Source organism: Ischnura elegans, chromosome X (assembly GCF_921293095.1).
Source record: "Ischnura elegans chromosome X, ioIscEleg1.1, whole genome shotgun sequence".
In the NCBI taxonomy this organism is placed as follows: Eukaryota; Metazoa; Arthropoda; class Insecta; order Odonata; family Coenagrionidae; genus Ischnura; species Ischnura elegans.
In genome coordinates, this window is record NC_060259.1 from 52,876,803 (window position 1) to 52,893,071 (window position 16,269).

A 16,269-nucleotide genomic window follows, 5' to 3' on the forward strand; every position below is an offset into this window, starting at 1 on the left:
CGATATAAACGGGTTTTCGTACGACATAAAATGTTCAATTTTGGCTGGTCTGTATAAAATGTGACGTTAAACCCGAGTAGACGTTACAGCCGATGCCGTTATAACCAAGTTCCACTGTATATGATTAATAAAATAATTAATATTAATATATAATAAAATAATAGAATAAAATAGTATGGACAGCAAAATTGAAATTGGCCCGCGATCGTCACTATTGGTAAATCTTCCACAATCATTAGACCAGGGTTGTGAAACTGTGAAAAATGAGGTCAAGGTAAGGATAGCAAAAGTATTTTTAGCGCATAGACGACGAATTGCGAATCTACTCGTGTTTGTGAAAAGGCTTGCAACTTTTTCTGATAACTGGAATATATGCATTTTATCAGTGATTAATTTTTTTATGCAATGCACAATTTCATTTTCGTCGAAGCTTGAAAAATAATCTTCGAGCTATCGTATAAGTGCAATACTTTGATCATGAACGTACACAGATTCACCCCTTTATCCACTTCACTATTGAGGCAGCTAGTTCCTACATCAACCCGAACCATTGACGTCACGTTGTTTATAATAGAGCAAAGGGTGCAAATGCGGAGGCTTATTTTGTTTTTTTGTAAAAATGATTTTAATTTTCCCCCGTTTCTTGTAAAAATATACAAAAAACATCTCAATGTATTTTAAAATAAGATTTAACACATTTTGAAGCTATATTTTTTGCTAAGTGAGCTTTTACCTAATTTCCAAAATGGTTCTGGCAATGTGGAAACATAAAACATTCCCTTTGAAGAATGAAGAAAAATTGCTAAAATGAAAAGAAAAGCTATTTATTTTACGTTATGTGAGGTTTAAAATTACATTAAGGAGGCACAATATTATACTTACATTTATGAAGGCTATAAGCACGCATTTTATAGAGGCTATAATGATTAAATATATTTATTTGCAAAAGGAAAAAATGTATAGTTCATTTTCACACACGATATGGCTCCAAACCTCACACAAAATATATCGGGTTCATAGTTCCCCGCGAACATCTTGTGAGTGGGGTTCCCCCGCAGGAAATACATATTGAGTCATCTTCTTGAACTGGGACCATCCCTACATCAACCTCCAAAACAAATCCCCTCTAGGTATTGATAAATTGTCATCTTCTTCCCTAAGAGTTTTATTTTGCGGGGTTTATCAGTTTTTCTTTCCATCTTTTTTTCGTTACCTTTGTAGGTTTTGCCAATGACTGCTGAAGGGTCAATTTGTAAGGTGATGCCGTAATCACAGCAGCAGAAGATGGGTTTCTTCCTGCCCCAAGATAATCACATATCACATTCGGGGACGAGCATACTAATTTCCAACTGACCGTTCGGCCACCTTCAAAACTTACGATAGCCCTTAACCTTCGGCCGAAGCAATGATGATACTCCCCTCCGTTACTCTAATCAGAGTATAAAAATATGGCAAGTGACTAATAAAAATGTGAAATTTTCTTTTTCCGTTTAGGACTAGCATAATACGGGATGGTACACAGGGAGCTGTTTTTTTTAGGACTAGCTTCTAATACGTCGATGTTACTGGGCCTGCGTGAATCATGTGAAAATGCAGTTTTCGTAGACTTATTCTGAATGAGTATAGATGGACCAGCAGTGATTGACGAGGAAGTAGAAGAAATTGGATTTACATCTGGACGTAGAAAGCTTTTCTTTGGACCGACATGGTTGAGCGGGTTAAGGTGAAGAGTAGTTGATGACGTGGGGGCTTCTGTCTGGTTCTGCGTCATCGTCCTGAAAGATAGTTCTATCACAAGGATAAATCCATGTTAATCTAAATCCCTTGGCAACAATCAACCCTGTTTTACCCTGCATTTAGACTTTACCAAAAAGCTCTGCTATGTCATAAGGCCCGACGGGACGGTCATGTTGTGACATAAATCGCCGCACAAATTCACTATAGCAACTCTTAAGTAATAAAGGTCTTGTCAAATGATTGAGATTTATGCGACGTAGGAGTTAGTACTCTTAATATGGTTATATGATTCTCTCTATGATGGCAAGGACAATCACCTTAGTTTTACTGTATGCGTGTTGCGCCCGTCGAGAATTTATGTTCGTGCCTCCACTCCATAGTGACGCTACGATTGCAGAGTAATCAGCGTGCATGTGTAAAGCTGTGTTTTCTGTCGATGGGATGTAGTTTGCGAATAATGTGAAGAGTGGACTTAGATTCGATCCTCGCGGAACGCCTGCTTCCATAGGCCGCAAAGATGAAACATGAGCATTAATAAACTCAACATAAACTTAAAGTGATTCACGCTTGGAAATACAAGTGAAAAATACAAATCAATGATTCTAAAAGCACACACATACACTTTTCACGCATACGAAGATTTGCAGCATAAATGACACCACGCATCAACGAACAACGAATACGAAGTGTAACCTCTAATAAATTTCTAGGAGTCTATTCAGGCAATAAATTAACATTCCATTAGCATTTAAAATATTGCAACTCCGAATATTTAACGGTAAGTCGAGTGATATCTTCACTACCCATCCAACATCTCTACTTTCCCACAATATAGAATTAAATTATATATTAACCCTCCTTGTCAGGCCAACACTCCTCTACGGCTGCGAAATCTTTGCTCACAACAAATTAATCAGAAAAATTAGAAATATTCCTGAACAAATCCCGAACTTCCTATGCCTTTTCCGCCCAAACTAAATAATTATTTTACGCACAGGTTCGGGGCAAAAAGTAACACATAAATTAAAGACATTTGGAATTATGATCCGATAATTCCAGCAATATACGTACTAAATCATCAAGTACTCTTCTATCAGTCTTTCCTATGTCTTTCCTTCTTCTATTTTTATGTTATCAATTCATGAATATGGTTATAGTATTTGAAGTATTAGTACAAAAAAGCAACAAGAATATACAAAATGATAAGAGACTGCTACTGGCAAACAAGAATATAAATATTTAAAGCAAGAAATAAAAAAAAGATGAAGCAATATGCATTTAAAATAGTTTAACTATAAATTACGTCTATATACAAATAAAAAACACGTTTTCTGATACCTGTTCTCAGTGTGTAATTTGTAAGCTTCTGCTATCGCAAACAACACACTACTCACACAACATAGACAAATGCCCTCCCAAATTAATGAGTCATTAACTAGCCGTAGTTAACAAAATTCCGATTAACTAGCATAGTTAATCGGGATAGATTTCATCGCCCCTGCGTCGCAGCTTCCAATAATAACAAAGAATATTGGTTCAGCGTTTTCAGGCTCTACTATGAGTTTTGCCTGGATGGGCGTAATGATGGTTTGGTAATAATTGACACACATTTTTAATAGTTCGACCGGTTTCGGCACTAACTGCGCCATTGTTAAGGGTCCACTTATTTGAGAGTTCTCCAAAGTCTCATTAATTAGGGAGTTAACCTAGATGAGGTCACAGTAAATGCTGTGGCCGGTCGGGCTAATAAAAATATTTGCGGAATATTACGGATGAATAAATTATTCCCATCATACTGATCTGAAATTTGTAGTGGACATGATTTTTATTACGAAACGCAAAAAATCTCTCTAGAGACTAGTGATTTTTATTTGAGAATAAAATACTAGGGTGAGAATGGCCAAAATAAATTTTTCGTGCAAAATCCTAACTATAAACCTAGTCCGCTTGTACTCCACAGTACATACGCATGTATTCCAAAATTACACGGCTATATTAACAGTATCTAAGTCTGAGCGCTCATGAATCACAGCTAAGGGCGAGGATTAGGGGGATTCTAGAGGCCCGCCCCCTTCACATGGGAAAATCAAGAAAAAGAACAATTACCGTCGCAGTGTTTTTACTGTCTATCACCTACCGCGTAGCATTCCCGTGGTATTGCTAATGAATCTACCAATACTATCGTACTTCCTTTTTCAATTGACATAAAATCTTATTTAAAATACCATGTAGTGTTATCACTTCAAACTGCTTAACCTAGCCTAATGCCCCCTCTGCCTCAAAGATACATCTACATCCGCCACTTATCATAGCGTTAAAATTATAGCACTACGATTTTTCTGCGTATCGTAAACTTGCTTTTTACGAAAAGAGTTCGGTGCAAAGTGTTGCTTGAAAAGTGGAGTTGGCGCCCTGGGCATCGCCCTCTTGCCAGGAATCCCGAGTCTCGATTCGCGGACTCATGTGTTTTGGCGGGACGATGCGCGCGCACCCCAGGGAGACAGCCCATCGATCCGTGGGCCTGGTGCGTGCTGTGCCCTGTCACGGAGACCCATTGTAACGGACAGTTGGCCACCAGTCGGGCTAATTGTCACGACACTCTGTGCCTGGCGAGATTTACACGCAATACTCGATCCATAATTACCGAGTTGTATTCATAATCTTCATAGGTCAGTAATCCTGGAATCGGTTCGACGCAGATTCAGCTCCATTACTTTCTGCTTCCAGCTCAGCTTTCTTATTTACCCATATCTACTCATTTACATCCTTCGTAAGTTGCCTGATAGGACTCATTTCAGGCCTTCCTTTGCCGATCGTGCTCTCCACTGGTCCTTTGGCTATTGCCTTAATCAGACCATCAAGCCTGATGAAGAGTTCGTTTAAGTCGTTCTGTTTTCTTTTTAGAGTGTTCCGAAGACTTCTGTTTTCTCCAACTGTTTTAAGCCGTTCCACACTACCCATACCGTCCAAATATCTCAACTTTATTATCTATTATATATAAATTCCACTATAGAATCGCATTCCTCTCGAATTTTCTTGAATTTTGGCTAAGTATCAGTTAAACCTCAAAAGAAATATATTTAAAATCGGTTTAAGGGGACTCTGCAACCCGGTAGAAAGCTTTTATCTGGAAAAGCGCTAACAGAGCTAGGTTCTGAGAATTTTCATGATAATAACTTGCAACGCTGCATTATTGAATACAAATTTAGAGTAGGTAATATTCAAATTCATATTTCAATTTTAGGGCTAAAGACATGGAAACATTAGTGAAAAAAATGAAAACTTCCGTTTTGGCATTCATTATTGAAACCACGAATATTACAATAGAGGATCCTCAAGTCGGCGTTGCCACTCGCTGCGCATTTAAATGGGTCTACGATAGTCGCCACATGAATTGCTGACGGACGAAGTTAACCGAGTTTCACGAGAAAATAAGGTATAATTAGGGGTGTAAACCAAAATTTATACACATGATGATGTGATCTATCAAATTCATAACTATTCCTAGCAATAGCAAACATTATACCGCAAAATATAGGAAAAAAGTGGATAGCAGTGCAATCAGCACCACGCCGCGGACATGTTTGAAAACCGATTAAAATACGACCGCAGTGAAAACAAAAATCAGCCTTCTTTGGTATGGAATTGGGCCTCCTCCTTTAGTGCCATTGATTGGAACAATGAACAGGAACAATTCTAGTGTAGATAAAGGACGAGTATTTGCGGATATTGAGTAAAATGTTTCTTTTTGAAGTGAAAACAATTGGATCACAATAAAAGCAAATAAAACTTTTGAAGGTAATCAATTTTTCTAAAGCACTGAATTAAGAATTTTTCCAGGCTGGGCAAATTCCATTTCCCAAATAACGAGCCAAAAACAAAAAGTTCCTATGGATATTGTGATGGTCTGCTTGTGCGCTAACCACCAAGGAATTTAAAGAGATTTGCGGGAGAAAAAAACACAGCTTAAAGATTAGAGCTTATTTTTCTTCCCCGTAAGGCCATGATCACAAAGCGCGTTGTTTGTCTGGGAGGGATCAGGATTTCTATGTCTTCCACACGGCACTGGCTGAGATCTGTGGATGCAATTTCAAAGTGTATTGGATCCCAGATGTATTCAATGGCCCTGTTTTCCTCCGAATTGGATGGATGAGAGTGCAGGAACTTTGTTTTCTCGTCGGAAAGACCATTTCCCGCAGCGAAGGAAACGATATCTTATCCAAAAGAAAGGGGGAGTTCTCTGAAAAATGCAATTATATATACTTACGATTCATCATGAATGAAAAACATAAAGAAAGGACAAATTAATAATTTGATTTTATAAATCAGTTTCTTTTGAAGCAAATATTATTGATTCAATAGAAGAGCTCTTACATTTTTTTAAAACGAGTAGTGATTTACTACCCCGCCAACGAGTCCCTCTTCTCACAAATGAAAGATTCTTTCACCTCTGATTTGATGTAATATTGTGAAGGATTACTAAAAATCTTACATTACCAAGACGGGTCTAGAAGACTCCAAAATTCTGCGCCTCGGAGGTGAAGGACGCAAGATCCGTTTTCCTAATTTTTCAGTTTTAAGATTTTTTAAATTTAACTAGAAGGTTAGGTAACAAGTTTACAGCATTTTTATATCTCAATGTTATTGGTATATTGACCTATCCTTCTAGTTTTCTTTATTGCTAGTTTGCTTTATTAACCAGTTATTTGACATTCTAGTTTAGAATGTCAAATAACTGGTTAAATTTTTAAAAAATCTTAAAACTGCTCTCCTGAAAAGGAAAACTGACATAGTGTCCCTTACCCCCGAGGTAAAGAATTATATCTCATCCAAACATTTTTGAGTAGTCTTCATTTTAAGTAATTGCCTTACGTACTCCACAATTGGATGAGAGGAGATACCCAAGTGCTTAACATCTAAAGGCGAAATATTCATTTGACGCTATTAAAAGTAGCTCAAACCTCGATGCTGATATCTTCAGCATACAGCCGACAGCAATACTAGCCACATAAGGACGTAAAGAATGATAATGAAATGCATTCTATTTTCATCGAATGCTGTTCCTTTAGCTGTCATAAAATTTTATATTGTTTGCTAAAAATATAGGTATTGCTTTATTACACAAAGCAAATAGAATTAAATTATTTCTCAAAAAGGCCTATTAGATTTCATGTGGAATTATGCGCAGATGTGGGGGTGAAAAATCAAAATGCTCGGCATAACTTAAAGAAAAGCATGTTCACTCTACATAAAAGAGCCTTCAAAAGACGTATGTAAGAGACAATATAATTTTCAGCCACAGATAATTTTGAGAGGTTGATTTTCTGCTGGAGGGTGGAATTAATTTTTTAGCCCCGGCATGCTGCACAGTGCACATGGGGAATGCCACTTTTTGATTGGTGAGCGAAGCAACAATGAGAAATTCAAGAATTCATCAGTGAGCTGAAAGATCTGTGCGGGAAACTTTGCGTGCCGATGAAAAAAATGTTTCCACCCTGTAGCGGAAAATTACCGTCGCCATAAAAGCTATCTATACACTAAGATGTTTATGTCGTAGCCAGATGACCACCGATACCTGTCTCTTTACCCTTTCATTGACCTTTCAATCCTTGAAGACGTGTTTAAACGATGCATTTACCCGCGCGAGTAGATACGTGAGTACATTCAACATAAAATTTTCAACACGCAAACATCCAAAATTGCGCAAATGCACAAAAGGCAGGTCCAAAGTCCAGGAAATAGCCTCTTTTGTAATTTCGTGCATCTATTCGAGCATTTGTCCAGCCACGCTTTTGAATGGGTAAATACAATGTAAACATTGCTTTAACAATAATTTTTTAACCCGAGTCCTCAAGGATAAAGGGATGGAGATATTCGTTTTTTCTAGGCGTTTAGTTTTTTTAGTTTAGGCTTTAATTTCTGATTCATAACCTTTCCTATATCCTCCTCTCTCCCATGGTAGCTTTTGCTCCACATCTCCCTTGGATGTCCGTAATTATTCGTACTCTTCAAATGTCCGATGAAATTGCGCTGTCAGCATGCCCTCGGCAGTGCAGCGCTCGAAACCCATACCGGTGGATTGGTTTCGTTTGTTACTCTTGAATTTCGTTTGTTACTCTCCCATTAGATCGTAGCACTGCACGTCTCCAATAATAAAATTCTGTAAGTAAATTTACGTTTTACTATGCTCTTATACTTGTCCATCTCTATTTCCCATAAGTGATTATTGATCTTGAAGCATGTTACTGCCGTCTCAATTAATATGCCTTCGATATTCAAAATTGGTCCCACGGGAATGCCATTAAATACTCTTTTAAGTCCTCTTTCCTGGTTATTTCAGTTTCATTTATCTTCATCTCAGTATATGCAATAGCGCAGATTATTTTAGAATTTTCATAAGCGCGAAATACTAATATCAAGTTGATTGAACATCAAGGGATTTGGAAAAACTAAGCAATTAAATTTCAGCTGGTAGTGCAGCTAAATGGTAATATAGTTGAAAACGATTTATTTCGAAAATGAGCACAATCATGGGAGCAAGTTTTCCGAGAAATAACTGTTTAATGCTCGCTATTAGACAAGCCAAGAGTTCAAATGTGTATTTCTTCCATTTAATTATCACATTAGTATACGCACGTTCGTTGCCTTTATCACCAATAAGTTTTGAGGTAATATTCACCTATGAGATCAAGAATAAGATGTAAGTTTTTAATCATGAAAATCATATATTTTAATTTACCAAGATAAACCAACGGATGCCCTATTTGAAAAATTAATCTTAGAAGACAATTAGCTATCCAAGTGCAGTGCATACCAACATTTGGTCCAAAATCGATGCTGTGGGGGTACAATGGCTCATTTAACGTGGAATGAACCCACCCTCTCTGGATGCAATTGCCTTTATAATCTAGTCTTTTCGACAATGCAAATATTTTATAACTCTACGTCGGCATACTAATACAGTAAATTGGAGGCATAAGCTCAATCATGCAGTTCGTAGAACAGCATTAAGAAGGGAATTTCTGTTATTAGAAAAGCAAAATAACAACACAAGGATATAGTTTAAGCATACATGGTTAAAAACTATAGTAAAAATACACTATACATTCAATTTAAAAAACTAAATGCAGGGAACTGACATAAAAATCAATTACTGTCTAGGTTTATCACTCCCCTATGAGTCTTCTATGTCTTTCTAGCCTAATACCCCTTGTGTTTGTTAATCCTTAATTTTCAAGCCAAAAAGAAGGGAAAAAATTCTTCTTATGAATACTATTAATAAAACAATTCCATCATTCATTAATACTATTAATATAATTTAAAAAAGAGAAATAATAATGAAAAAAGTGAGTACCTAAAGGTAATTTCATTTAACAGAATAACAATTTGATCCAAATAATTCCTTTTCAAAACTGATTTCGTTGGTGTTTTCTCTTATTGCTCACAAAAATGTCACTGGCAACAAAAACATGTGCGCCACTTTTAACTTGAATTGTCTATTGGCTGGTTCGGGTGAGTTTTGGACTCACCGTTACACCTTTACATCGCGCCGCTGCGACCCTGAATAAGTGTAAATTTTCTCAATCCATTTAGCGTGTTAACTATCCCTGTTTTTTTTTCGAGGAAAAAGTAATGCCATAACGATTTATGCCTTTTATCTGCCTCTTGGATTACATTGCATCAAAGTGAAATCATTACCGAAAATATATTCTCTGGGCGCGAGTGTAGTGTCTAAAAAATATTTTTTTTTCTGAAAACACGAAACATACTTAGTTCACATTTTTTTACATTCAGTAGTGTAAAGATTCGAAACCAAACCTAACTTACCTCACTAATTCGAAACACAACTCCAATTCCCAGAACAATTGTTCTCAAAAGTTGCACTCTGCTTTCATCTAGTCCTAATTCATCTCAGTAATCACACTATTCCATTCTTTTTCGACATTTTTCAAGCGATGCACATCAATAGCTGAATATCAACTCTCCTCTCAACTTTTACGTACTCCCACGGATTCTTGCCAAAAGTTAAATTAATGATTCGCTTGCTCGCACATTTCCCGCAAACTTTCCACTTACAAAAAATGGTTGAAATGATTGTAAGATTGAAGTAAGTAAGAAGTGAATCGTTTTATTATCACGCGATTTATTTAACTTGCAGCTTCAGTTTGTTTGCTTCATCGAGGGAATCTAGTAAATCGATTCTTAACCCATTGTCGGTTTGGCTTGAAATTCTGCACACTTGCTTGCTTCTGTTGACAATACAATGCTCAATAGGCTTGAAAATTTTTCCATTGTGCCCTAATTAATTCAATAAAGTTCCATGCGTAAAAATAGTTTTAAATTTTCTCAATATGAAAGGGCTTATATGGCGTTAGTTATAAATATTTTGGCAGATTTTTTTACAGCTGTGGATTAATCGATTACATGATTCACCCGTAAAAAGTATAAAATGAAATGATAAAAACAGTATAAAATACACTAAAAAGTCCAAAAATAAGATTTTCATCACTCGAAGCGTGTGTGCTGCTAAGGTTTACATATTATTATTGCGTGCCAATCCTTAATCAGGCGTATTTCTAATAAACCTAATGAGCACCCACACTTTATTTTCCGAGAGATGAAAAGCATATTTTTCATTTGTTAGCGCATTTTATACTGATTTTGGAAAAAGCGTGTTTTTTCTCATTTCTATTTTATTTTTATTTGTTCTCAACCCACGAGTGAATGGCTGAAATGGAAGATTTTATTGGTCGTATGTCCCTTTTCGATCTACCGAATTCTTTTGAAATTATTATTTTGAGATTATGATATAATATTTCTTGGAGTTTAGGTCATTTTAAAAATAAGTTTCAGCCAACGTTTCGATTTATTTTTAAATCATCATCAGGGCTATGTAAGAAAAAGTATGAACAATATAAAATACAAAGATTAAAACGGTACACAATATTTATACATAAAAAAGGTACAATCGGGTTTTTTATACAATAATATAACTTAAAGAAATATATTCCATGTGTTTTCGGCCTTCATTCCATCTCTTGCCTTTTTTATGAGTACATTAGGAGAAATAGATGAGATTTTTAATTATCACACTCAATTTGTCTAATAGGACACTAAGCCGTGGTCCCCTAATCTCCTTCTTGGAGGGCAGGCTATCACCGACGCGAAAACTCTTCAGCAATAGTAGGTACTGAAGTCTCGACAGATATATGCACGAAACGCTAGTTTAATATGATGCTAAATGTTGCTATTTAGTATATGCTAAATATTTCGCGAAATTCACGTCCTACATTTCATATGGTAATGGCATTCAAATTCCGTTAAAAAATTTATTACGCCGAGTTGTAAATAGAGAAAAAGCTTAATATTAATAGATGATACAATTTTATCACGTAAAATTAATTCAATAGCGTCACCAGCTGAATGATTATCTAAGAAAACTGAAAACCGCCATTTCTTAGGAGTTTTGGTTGTGCTTGCATACTTGTTTCTATAAATCGGCAAATATAGGTGGATATTGGTGTACCATTTATTGACTGCTATGCACTTATGTGTGTCTATACAAAGTTTTGCACTCTTAGCACGGACGCAGCTAGGAATTAAGGCTAGTGAGTTTTGGCTTGAGGGGTATGGAATACCCGCCAGGGTAAGCGGGAGGTGCGGGGCCCTCCCCGGATAAATTTTAAGAAAAATGTTTCAAAATGGAGAGTTTTACGGCTTTATGAGGGATATTTTATTAATCATTACACTATTCAATAAGCAATATTTATTCAATTATGTAAAACGGATGTAACTTAAAATTTTCTCTGAGCTCTGGGGGGGATTTATCCAACAAAACAGGAATCCGCATGGCCGTGTGGCAATGCCGGGGGCCGATATATCGGCTTTGAGGTAGCGAATAGTTCTAATTAACAACATATCAGAAGCTGAACACTTGAATAAAAATCAGAGTTAATTATACTGTTAAAAATTAACATAATAAGAGTAAAATAAAAAACAGTATGTTGATGTACTGGAAAATGGCAAAGGAATTTTTTTCGAAGATATAATATTTAATTAAAAATCCTATCGCATTTCTCGCCAGGGCCACTCCAAGTAGATGGCACAAAGAGGGTTAAACTTCACTCCTCGGAAAACGTTTTTTTTAAATATTGTCCACCTTTTTTCTATTAAACCCACAATGCGACGCTTAATTTCTCACTGCCTATCCTTCTTTATCATTTCCTCATGACGCAAATCATAACAGTGTGCATTGAACAGTAAAAAATACGAAGGTAAGGGGTAATTACGAATTTGATTCCGGAATTATTGAAATTCTTAAGACATGAAGTTCAAATTTGGCTAAAGGTGATTCTGAGGAAGAACGTTAACCTATTGAAAGCGGTCTCATTGGGAATCACATTTCGAGTTCTTCATTTAAATGCTCTTTCTCTCCGATTCATTTAATGAGTCCATTATAACATTTTGGTCAAATGTTGTGGGTAGATAGAAATATACCATTGTGGAATTTAAATTTTCAATGAAAACGAGTGGAAGAAGAAGGTGTCCTTCCTTCATAGCCAATTATCATCCCTCACACTTCCTCGAACTCCCTCGGATTTCTGCCACAAAGATAAATTTACGATTTCCCTGCCAACAGACTTCCCGCGCACTTCCCCGTAACAGAAAGGGAGGAAATGATGGTAAGGATTGATAAGAGGTTGATTTAGGAGATAATGTGGCCCACTTCCATTCTTTGCCATCTTTCCCAATCTTAGTGCCTCCAAGTGCATACATTGGGTACCAAATAATACTCATATTCGAAAAAGTCATGAAAGGCAAAGGATTTAGTGACGTTCCGGTGAAGGCCTTAGCAAGCGAAGGTGGTTATGGAGTTTAAAATACCGAAACTTTCGGAGGATAAGGTCCCAATCGATTTGTTCATCCATTTTTTTTCGGTTGTCGATTAAGATAGAGTTTGAACAAATGAAGAAACCCATATTTTTCCGCTTTCATATCCGTACCTATTTGCCGAGATATTCGCGGGGGAAAATCGGTTACCTATCTTATCCTGCCCTTCCATCTAACGAATTTAATGAAATGAATGGCGAGTACATGCCTTATTGTGAGTGGACCAACCCAATTCCCCCATTGAATAATCACCGGCCAAATGAACGCCTCCAAATGCACTTAGACTCCAAAAAATGCGTCCCACGAATTTTTTTTCAGGGTAAGGTCTTGGTACTAACCTTGCTCGAGAGGACCTTACGTCGAGAGCTTCCGAACTTGACGAAGTCGTCCGTCTTTATCTTCGTCCAAGTAACCGCCGAACATAGAGAGCTGAAATCGAAAAAGAAGCTTGCCTTGCTAGCCATGCCTTGTTTATAGTCTTTTTGAGGACGGGAGCTAAAAACGTTCAATTATGGTCAACAAATGATTTCATAAGATAACTCGTGCCATTTTCATGTTTCATTTTTGTAAAAATAAGTACACTAACTTGAAGTAGAAAAAATTTGGCAAATATCGCCCTTAATAAATTATTTCCGAAATTCAAGACCTAGTAAGCTAATACTGAATCTTTAGAGGCAATGAAATATAGTTAAAACTATAATCCGTTATTAACCAATTCATCATCATTAGTCAACGATCCTAAAGTTGGTTTGACGCAGCTCTCCATTCCTCTCCCCTATCCGCTTGTCTTTTCTTAACGATTTATTTCTTCTCTTTTACATCCTTTATAACCTGTCCTGTGTAACTCATTCGGAGCCGTCCTTTGCCCTTCTTCCCTTCCACCTGTCCTTCAACGATTGTCTTCATCAGGCCATCGTGCCTCAAAATGTGGCCAACTAAGTTGTCCCGTCTTCTCCTTCAAGTATTTAGAAGCCTTCTTTTTTTATCCCACCCTTCTCAGCACTTCCGCAATACTTACTCGGTCGACCCATTTTATCTTCATCATTCTGATCGAATGCTGATTAAACAATAAGTTCAACCAATTCAGGCGTGATATCGTGGAAGTTGGAAATACTGAAATAAAAGGTAGTTCCACTTTTCTACAATTATTTAATATGGCTCTGTAAGCCGAATTGCGTGGTACTCATTAAATAATCGTAGCTGATTAAACAGTTATTTCCTATTATTGATGGTTGGCATAGTGGTTAAGGTCTCCAAAAATACGTCACCAAATGTCGGACAATGATTTTTATCAAGTTTATTTTTTTAAATGGAAACGGAGCAAAAACAAAAGAGATTAGGATATTTAAAATACAATCACAGAAAAGTCGGTAGGGAGTGAAGACCGTGGGGATCATCCGCGACCGCCTGCAACGCCGAAACTTAAATCGATTCCTCGGCCGTGGGGCCCAGACCACGGGGAATCCTCGCGCCCGATCAAACTTGAACCGTCTGCAGAGTTGGCAGAACTTTTCCGTGCCACGCTGACATGCTCCTCCCCATCGCCATGGTGCCCATTTACGGGAAGGGAGGAAAAATCCACGGCGCGATGGTCGCGGGCCGGAAAAAGATGATTTGTGCCCCAGGGAAGAATTTTCAAGACGAAACGACGACGAAAAAATTTCTCCACCCATAGGATACCGTAGGGTCAATAAAGGAATCTTTTCGGCATCTTAAGGCGCAGGATTTGTTTTCAGATTATTTTCAGCCATCCGAAACTTTCGCAAAGCGGTACAAGCTTAAAAATTATCAATCTATTATAGAACATTTATAGAAAAAACTTTGTTAAGTGCACTAAAAAATAAAAAAAACGACCCGGTTTTCATAACATGCCCACATCGTCAGGTTTGAATGTCTATGTTAGTGAACTATGTTGTGAAACACGAGTTGTGCTTTTTCAAGTATATTAGTGAGCCTAACAAAGTTTTTCTTTCATTTACCTCAATAGAAAGGTATCACACAGTTAAAAATTACTATTCACCCTGAGCCCGGTAAAAGCAGGAGGATACAACATTTTATGAAATATGAAGGGAACTATAGCTACTTTGAGGGCAAAGTAATTAAAAATAAGAATTTTCCCCCGAGAATGTAAATAAGTAATGGTAAATCGTAAGGGAAGCGAAACACTGCACTTGCTTTAAGAATGTGTTATCCCTATTGCATCAAACTAGGATAACTAGACATTGCAGCCTTATTGTACAACTCCCATGGAAAACCATTACGTAATATATTATATTTACTGCCATCATGATTGCATTACTGACGGATAACGCGGAATAGTTCCTCCATAAAACTCTATAAACTATTTAAGCAATTTATTTGAAACCAACTATTAATATTACAGATATCTCTATAGTAAAGAAATGATTACATGAATTGCTAGAAAAAGAAAGCATTTTTAAAAAGCACAGAAAGCACACACACGCGCACGAGATTTGTAACTAATTCCTCCCATCTCGAATTTATTTAACCCCTAAAATTTTCGGAGGGAAAACAAATTCCTACATGGGAGATTCTCACAAATTCCTTTCAAGGCAGGTTGACGACCGGGACAAGGTGACGAATTTCGAACTTATGCTAGGAAACAGCTCCACCATGTTAGTGCAATTTACACTGCTAATGAGTAACAACTCGCTTAGAGAAGTTATCGCTTCCATTTTATGGTTATTAGATTAATTTTATAGCATTTACTAATCCTGTAGTATTTTTAGAAACTTTCTACATGAGATTTTGAAGGTAAACAAGTCATAAGCTCCTAATGAACTAACTGAACGCGATTAACTAAGACATTAGGCTTTCCATTATCATCATCCGATTATATCTTACTTTCATTTGTCCTCACATGAAAATCATAGTCTCCTGATACTACCCCTGGGGCAAGGTGACCACCTAAATGACGAGATGATGATGACCTATCTTCCCAGTGCTACATGCACTCTCTTAAATACCTCTAATGATGGCACATTGGTCACTCGAAATTTCATTAAGACAAAACTAGGTAACCCGTGCGATAATTTCGCACTTTTACGCTATCACGGAATAAGTATGTTAAGGAAACCGTGTAATTGGGTTTTAAGTAGAGAAGAAGGGGTATTGTAAAGTACTTTATTTAAGCTTGTTTTCTTGCAAAAATATAACTAAACATATGAATACAATACAGGCACAGTACCAGTAGTAACAATCACGACGTCTGTTACTGAATAATGGCACGCAATTTACAAAACTTCTCTAACGACAATATTAGAAGAAAAAATATTCTTTAACATTTTTCATGCTCCTTAGATTTTGTATTAAATATTTTTGCCTTTACAAGTAACGTTTCTTTGGTTTAGTTACGGATTTAACGGGTTTTTAGATCTTTTTTTGAAGCTAAGAATAAAAATATGTGTAGAGTTGATATACCTCGAGCGAGTAATTGGAATGGAAAAATCGAAACTTTTAAGTCAAATTAATGGGCAAAAAGTGAAATTTGACATTGATATTGTATTTTTTTCTAGAAGCCAATGATTCGGCGTTTAAAATGATACCTCATTTATACAGGCGCAGTATTAACGGAGCATATACGGAATGACAGAACAACACCTTTCTGTAATGAAAAAATAG